This window comes from Antechinus flavipes, chromosome 1 (genome assembly GCF_016432865.1).
Source record: "Antechinus flavipes isolate AdamAnt ecotype Samford, QLD, Australia chromosome 1, AdamAnt_v2, whole genome shotgun sequence".
NCBI lineage: Eukaryota > Metazoa > Chordata > Mammalia > Dasyuromorphia > Dasyuridae > Antechinus > Antechinus flavipes.
In genome coordinates this window covers 435147689-435155965 of record NC_067398.1, presented here as the reverse complement: position 1 = coordinate 435155965, position 8277 = coordinate 435147689, and the positions used below count along the sequence as shown (strand labels likewise).

The window sequence follows — 8277 nt, the reverse complement described above, 5'->3', positions numbered from 1 at the left end:
TATTATAGTTTTACTGTCTATTTCTTCTTGCAGCTCTCTTAATTTCTCTTTTAGGAATTTAGATGCTACACTACTTGGTGCATATATATTTAATATAGATACTTCTTCATTATTCATTCTACCCTTTAGCAAGATATAGTGCCCCTCCTTATCTCTTTTGATTAGATCAATTTTTGCTTTAGCTTGATCTGAGATCAGGATGGCTACCCCTGCTTTTTTGGCTTCACCTGAAGCATAGTAGATTTTGCTCCAACCTTTTACCTTTAACCTGCATGTATCACCCCGCTTCAGGTGTGTTTCCTGTATACAACATATTGTAGGATTCTGGCTTTTAATCCATTCTGCTAACCGCTTCCTCTTTATAGAGGAGTTTACCCCGTTCACATTTATGGTTAAAATGACCAATTCTGTATTACTTGCCATCTTGTTAACCCCGGTTTATGCTTTTCTCCCTTCTTACTCCCTTACCCCCTCCCTTACCCCCCTTCCCAGTATTAAGCTTGTGAGCTCCCCTTGCTTCTCACAGCCCTCCCTTTTTCAGTATCCCTCCCCCCCCTTAGAGTTCCCCCCCCCAACTTACCCCTTTCCCTCCCAGTTACCGTATTCCCTTCCACTTAGCTTATTCCTTCCTTTTTCACTTTTCCCTTCTCACTTTTCAATGAGGTGGGAGAAGTTTCACCATAGATTGAATATGTCTAAAATTCTTCTCTTACTGCCAATTCTGAAAGCAGTAAAATACTCACTATTTTCATTCCTCTCCATTCTTTCTCTCAGATATACTAGGTTTTCTTTGCCTCTTCATGAAATGTAGTACCCCCACTTTCCCTTTTTTCTAGTACAATGTCCTTTCCACAACTAGTTTCTAGAACAAGGTATACATGTATTCTTTATACATCTTTTACAGCCGAAATATAGTTCCCAAGATTAATCTTTACCTTTTTAGATTTCTCTTGAGTTCTGTTCTTGTAGATCAAATTTTTTGTTAAGTTCTGGCTTTTTCATCAGAAATAGATGAAATTCGCTTATTTCGTTGAATGTCCATCTTCTTCCCTGGAAAAAGATGCTCAATCTCGCTGGGTAAGTTATTTTTGGTTGCATACCAAGTTCCTTAGCCTTTCGGAATATCATATTCCAGGCCCTTCGATCCTTTAATGTGGATGCTGCCAGATCCTGGGTGATCCTTATTGTGGCTCCTTGATACTTGAATTGGGTTTTTCTAGCCGCTTGCAGTATTTTTTCCTTTGCCTGAGGGTTCTGGCATTTGGCCACTATATTCCTTGGTGTTTTGATTTTAGGATCCCTTTCAGTAGGGGATCGATGAATTCTTTCAATGTCTATTTTACCTTCTGTTTCTATGACTTCTGGGCAGTTCTCTTTGATAATTTCCTGGAAGATAGTGTTCAGGCTTTTTTTTTCATCATACTTTTCTGGAAGTCCGATGATTCTCAGGTTGTCTCTCCTGGATCTGTTTTCCAGGTCTGTTGTCTTCCCCAGAAGGTATTTCACATCCTTTTCCATTGTTTGATTTTTTTGGATTTGCTTGACTGATTCTTCTTGTCTCCTCGAGTCATTCAATTCCAATTGTTCGACCCTGATTTTCAGTGAGGTATTTTCTTCACTCACTTTTTTAAGATCTTTTTCTAATTGTCCAATTGAGTTCTTTTGTTCTGTGGAATTTTTTTCCATTTCGCCAATTTTGTTTTTTAGAGAGCTGTTTTCTGTTTCCAGTTCACTAATCCTATTTTTCAAGGATTTGGTTTCTTTATCCATTCTCTCTTTAACTGACTTCTCCAGGCTCTTTTGCCAAGCCTCCCTCTCCTTTTGCAGAGCCTCCCTCTCCTTTTCCCATTTTTCTTCTAGCTCCCTTGTGAGAGCCTTTTTAATTTCCTCCATAAAAATATGGAACGCTTCACGAATTTGCGTGTCATCCTTGCGCAGGGGCCATGCTAATCTTCTCTGTATCGTTCCAATTTTAGTATATGTGCTGCCGAAGCGAGCACTATTATCATGGTTTTAAGACTGAACTTAGTAATTATCTGAACCTGAAGGAAGTCATTTTTTCTCTCGGATTCTGTTGGAATCCTTACTAACTGCTAAGTAATTAGAGTTGATCTAATCTTACAAGAAGTTGTTTTGGCCAGAACCTGAAACAAGGTACTAAGTAGAACTACCCATAATCCCTCTCTCTGGAAGGAGCATAAATAGGCCAATGGGCCAGTCGGAGAGCTCTGGAGAGGAAGAAGCTACAAGTCGAGATTTCACCGGAATGACATGAAGACTGGAGCTGGCTGGAGGCTGAAGACAGCAGAGGCAGAGGCTGAAGGACCAGACCTTTGGATTTGGAGACAAAGCGGCAAGAGCTCTTGGAACCAAGCAGAGAGATAGGCCTCTAAGCTAACCGGGCTATATTGGAAATAATAAAAGATCTGAATTTTTATCACCTGGCTGCGTTTTGAGAAGAAAAATCTCACCACAGGATTCTCAGATTATTTTTGTAAAATGAAGATGATCACATTTCTCCTATATACCTCACTGAATTATCAAGGGAATCCAATAAAATAATGTAGAGTAAAAGTTTGTTTTGAGCTATAAAGGACTTTTCCAATTCCAATCACTATTATTATAACCAATTGTCATGTAAAATAAATTTCCATAGTAGCCATATTGCCATAACAAAAACAAAAATAACAAAATGAAAATAAAACTAATAAACAGAAAGTGAAAAAAGTTACTTCACTCTGCCCTCAGAGTTTATCAGTATTTCTTCTGTAAGTGAATGACATTTTTCATCATGAATCCTTTGAAATTCCCTTGGATCATTGCATTGATCATTGTACAGATCAACAGCTGATTTCATCATTAAAATTTGAAGTTATGGAAAACAATGTCCTCCTAGTTCTGCTAACTAGTTTTTATCTGTTCAAATAAATCTTACCAGGTTTTTCTGAACTATCCTGCATGTTATTTCTTGTAACACACTAGTACTCTATCACAATTATATGCCACAAAATTTTTAGGCATTTCCCAGTAGATAAAAAGAGTATGTACAATTTTATTGCCCTTTGAATAGATTTCCTCCTCCTCCTCCTCCTTCTTTTCTTTTTCCTTTCTGTTTTCCTCCTCCTCCTTTGACTCCACCAACAATGCATTAGTGTACTAATTTTTCCACATCTATGCAAAAGTTTATCATTTCCCTTTTTTGTCTTGTTAGCTAATCTGGCAGGTGTGGGATGGTACCTAAAAATTGTTTTAATAATGTAAAATAATTTCATGGATGGGGAAGCACAAGTAGTTAGAGGCATCAAGAAAGAATAATTTAACTTTGTTAATTAGATACTAATTACTTTTAGGATTTAATTATTTTTAGCCTTTTTCTTCTGACTACAATGATAAATATTTCAGAGCTACTAATTGTGAACCTTTTTCCAACAGTATATAGAAAGCCCTTTTCTATTACTATTTTATAGCAGTCGAACTAGAAGTCTAAATATACAAATTAATGTATAAACATTTTTTAAATTATATTTTAAATTTATAAAATAAAACAAGCATTTTAAAAACAGTACAATAAAACAGAGGATTCTACATGAAAGTGCAAATCTACTATGCACAAATTGCTTTTAGACATTCAATAATAATATCCTATGAATAGCTTTTCTTTTTTTTTTTTCTTCCTTTTCCATCTCATCAGCCCTAAAAAAATGGTTACCATTGGACATATATGCTTCCATTTATCATTTTTTTTCCCCACTGGATGCAAATAATATTTTTCTTCATATGTCCTTTAGTGTTAATTCAGGTATTTGTAATATGCAAAATAACATTCATTTAAAGTCATTTACAGTCATATACCACCACTTGTTAAGCAATTCCCCAATTGAAAGGTATTCCTGAAATTTCTTCTTCTTTTTCTTCACAGAAAGAACTACTATAAAAATTTTAAAACATAAAGGTTATTTTACCTTTTCCTTAATCCACCTCAGAAATTGACCAAGTTAGTGGTATTTTGTGATCAAATTAGATAGGTCATTTAAATTCTTTGGGTATGATTCCACATTGATTACTTTCCAGAATGTTTGGATCACTTTACAATTCCACTAACAATGAATGTCTATATCCTCTCCAACATTTATTACATTTCCCTTCTATTATTTTAGCTAGTATGGTAGGTATAAATGATACCTCAAGATTATTTAAATCTGCATTTCTTTATCAATAATGATTTATTAAATGCTTTATCTGACTATAAATTGTTTTGATTTCTCCACTGGAAAACTGCCTGTTCATATCTTTCAATAATTTATCAATTGGGGAATGAAACATAGTCTTATAGATTTGACAAAGTTTTTATATATTTTAAATATGAGATCTTTATCTGATAAACTTTCTTTAACTTCTACCCATTTTTCTGTTTGTCTTCTAATTTTGATTATATTTGTTTTATTTGTGCATTTAAAAAAAATTAGTATATAGCCAGTTCCATAATGTCATGAGAATGACAAAACACGCATGCATTTCTAAGGTCAATACAAAAAAAAAAATCTAAGGAATGGGAACAAGACATTTGTCTTCTCAATTTCTCATATGATGACACTTTGTCTCAGTAATGCTATTACTCCAAGTCTTTTACTCCTACTATAGCATCTGCTGGCTAATTAGAATTCAGAATGAAACCAGATATAGAATCCCCAGTATCCTTATCTATTGATGCTCATTGACATTTTCTCTTTACATTAACACCTGTAATCTTCAAATAAAAAAAAAAAAAAGAATATGTGTAGAGAATGATGAAAGTGTCCATAGTTGATGAAAAGTGCAACTTTTTTCATGCCAGCAGATAACCCCCAAATCTGAAATGTGGAATCACTTGTATATATGAAGATCTGATCCAAAATTTAAATCTCTGTGGAAATGGGAAGAACTTGAATCTAATAATAATAAAGAAGGCCATTATGATAAATTGGGAATAGTTATGTATTTCTACTATTAAAACTAACTTAATTCTTTATTTTATTGATAGAAAATATTGGAATACCCTTCCTTTTTAATAGAATGGGACACAAACCTCAAAAAAATTATTCTAGAATCCTCAGCATTTACTTAATGGCACTTTTACTTAGTAGTTTTTAATACCCTGATGCATTCATTGAACATTTTACTAGATGTGAAAATGTGTTGTTAGTATTTGATATGTAAACAGAAAAATCATAAAGCCACAGTCTGGGTCCACACTAAACCCTGCAAAAATGACAAAAGAGATTTATATTTTTCTCCATCCTTTATATAATTTTATTTAATACAATATAAACTTAATTAATATGTACAATGCAACATTCCTTAGTCATGAAGAAACTAGAGTTTGAATCAGAACCTTATGTATTTTATAGAGAGATGGTGCAAAACAACTTTGTAATAAGTAAGAGCTTAACAATGACAAAACAAAGTTTAAATATTCATTAAAAAAACAACTATGACACAGATAGTCCTTATTTTAAAGAAAAATAGGATCACAGATTTAAGATCAAAGATTTAGAGCAGAAAAAAATATTTTTACGCTAACAAATCTAATCTTTTCATTTTATAAAATTAAATTTAATATTAACTACCATTAGTATAGCCCTATTATGTTCCAGACATTATGCTAAGCATTTTATAATTATAATCTCATTTAATCTTCACAACAAACTTAGGAGTAAGTGCTACAATTATCCACACTTTATAAAGGAGTAAATTGAGAGAATTAGAAAACTCATGTTTCTAGGGTCACACAAGAAATGTTAGATTCCAGAGTTAAGTTCAGGTTTTCATGATTCCAGGTCTGACACTTTCTCCATTGTATTGTGGAAATTGATGCTAATAAAATTTTAAGTGACTTGTCCAGGGATGGGCATCAAGGATGTATCTAATACAAATTCTGATTTTCTTACAACTAAATTGAGGCGCCCCTACAGTCTTACCCACCTGCATTGTGTAGTTCATTAAGCACTAGAAGCTACTATATATTTTTTGACCTTTATTTGATTTGAGTCATGTTGAAGATGTATTGAGGTTGATCTTTTCATCTGAAGAACAGAAATTATGCCAATGGACAATGGTAGTAATTAAGCATATTTTTTAATTCAGTAGCAGGTGGTGCTTTCTAACTTTCCTATCCACATATAGAATGGATGTCAGGATGTGTGGGGTTCATTATCATTTCAAGAACAGACTCTATAACAACTAACTAGACATCCTTTAGGAAGGGTTTTTGCTTAAGTTAGGAAGACTTGTCATCAGACATGGCAAATGCAAAAGTGTGTTTCATGAGTCTACATATATATATGTGTGTGTATATATATACATACATATATATACACATACATATATATAGTCACATACTGACACAGATAGCTAAATATATATACACACATACACACATGTAGAATACATATATGTATATATAAACATATATGATTAATCCAAATGTCCCACCTATGTTGTTGGCAATTATGTGCAAATGACATGCATATATACAGTAATTACATATGGAACATATTTATTGTATGCTTCCATGCATATACTTATATGTGGGTACACATATGTGTGTATACATATGATATGGTTAGTGGCAGTGCAGAGAGTTGAGATGTGAGAATCCCCTTCTGGTAGGTACAGGTTCAACATGAAAGAATTTATGAACCTGAAAAGTTTGACTGGCAAAAGGGAGTTTATTGTTGGTACTGCAGAAGTCAGCTTTTGCTAGGAAGACTGACTTCTGAGTGACTGGCAGAGTAATAAAAAAGGGTTATTGCTGAGAAGAGAATGTCTTCAAAGCAGACAGGGGTCCTGGCAGGCAGCTGTGCAAAGGAGAAAGAGGTTCCTTGATGAAGCATAATCCTGCTTCAGGCCTCTGCAAAGAAATTACTTTAAAATTGCCCTTTAATAGGAAATCTGAGACTGAAGTTCCCAGTTGAAAAGAAAGCCAGTGTCCCCAGGCCTAGATACTATTTCAGGCCCAGATCTCCCAACTGAATGAAAATCACTTTGAAGGCTTTTTCAACCAGAATGAGGGATCCGTTTTGCCAAAAGGATCAATAAGGGGGAAGGGGGTAGTGATTTGCCTTAGAAAAGCCCAGTCTGGAAAGTATGCTTTCTCCTAGATTCTTTGGAGCCTGGGAAACCCCAGTCTCTCTTCTTTTGAAGATCAAAGGGTACATAATTTCAGTGATTATTTTACACATTTTTTACAAAGTTCACCCACATCACATATACATAGAAAGATATAATTATAGATATGCATTCACCAACTAATAAGTACTAATAATAAATTTTAAACTTCATAAAGGCTATAGCCAAGATTCAAGTGGAGGGAAATTAATGAATTATTTTTGTTGTTGTTCATAGATGATTGTCCACTCAAAACAACTTCTGAGACTGAGTTGAAAAAAGTAGATTGATTTTCTGCTGTTTGTGCTAATTTTGATCTAACAATTAACACCAAGAAAACACAGGTTTTCCAACAGTCAGCAACACACTATTTATATGTGGAACTTTTGTTTACAACATTTAGAGAAATAATGAATGCTGTGAATAAGTTCACTAAGTTGGCAGTACTAATTTATGGGGATATACATATGGTTGATGAAGCTCAACTACACATTGTCAGAGCTAGCTCATGTTTGGGAGATTCTAATGGAAAGTGTGTGAGAGCAGGGGTATTAAATTTCCTACCAAACTGAAATTCTACAGAACTGTTGTGCAGATCTCATTTTTGTATGCCCGCAAAAAGTGGACATTATACCTTCCCATTTCAGAAAAGTGAATGGTTTCCATTTGAATTGTCTTAAAATGATTCTGATGATCATCTGACAAAATAAATTATTGGCCACTGACCAGTTCCTCCCTTCTCAAGTTAAATTGCCAAACAGTAAAACTGTACCTCAGAGAATGTAACTGGGATGGACTGACCAGGTTGTTTGAATGTGTTTGCTTGAAGGATTGTTTTATGGAGAATTTGATGAGGAGTATCTCTTAGGGAGATGCCATGAACAATGTTGGCTGTCAGAGAACAATCTTGGTCAGTAAGCCATAGAATTCAAGAATGGAAGCTGTTCTACTTCTATTCAATACTCCTCAAAAAGCCATACAAATTCAATAATGGATGCAACCCCACCCCTATGACTCTTTACTGGCATCTCTAAGCCATAAAATTAGCACATCAATTACTTGAATCTGATCTTTTTTTTTTCTTTTTCCTATAAAATAATCTTGCTTCTTGCCCTTTGCTAAATTCCTTTG

General features: G+C 34.1%; 1 non-coding gene across 1 annotated transcript; it reads right to left on the bottom strand.

The window, feature by feature from the left end:
• Positions 1-1893: 1893 nt before the first annotated feature.
• On the bottom strand, positions 1894-2000 carry LOC127546175 (U6 spliceosomal RNA). Its single transcript, XR_007950009.1, has one exon. It is a non-coding gene; the product is annotated as a U6 spliceosomal RNA (small nuclear RNA).
• Positions 2001-8277: the final 6277 nt, after the last annotated feature.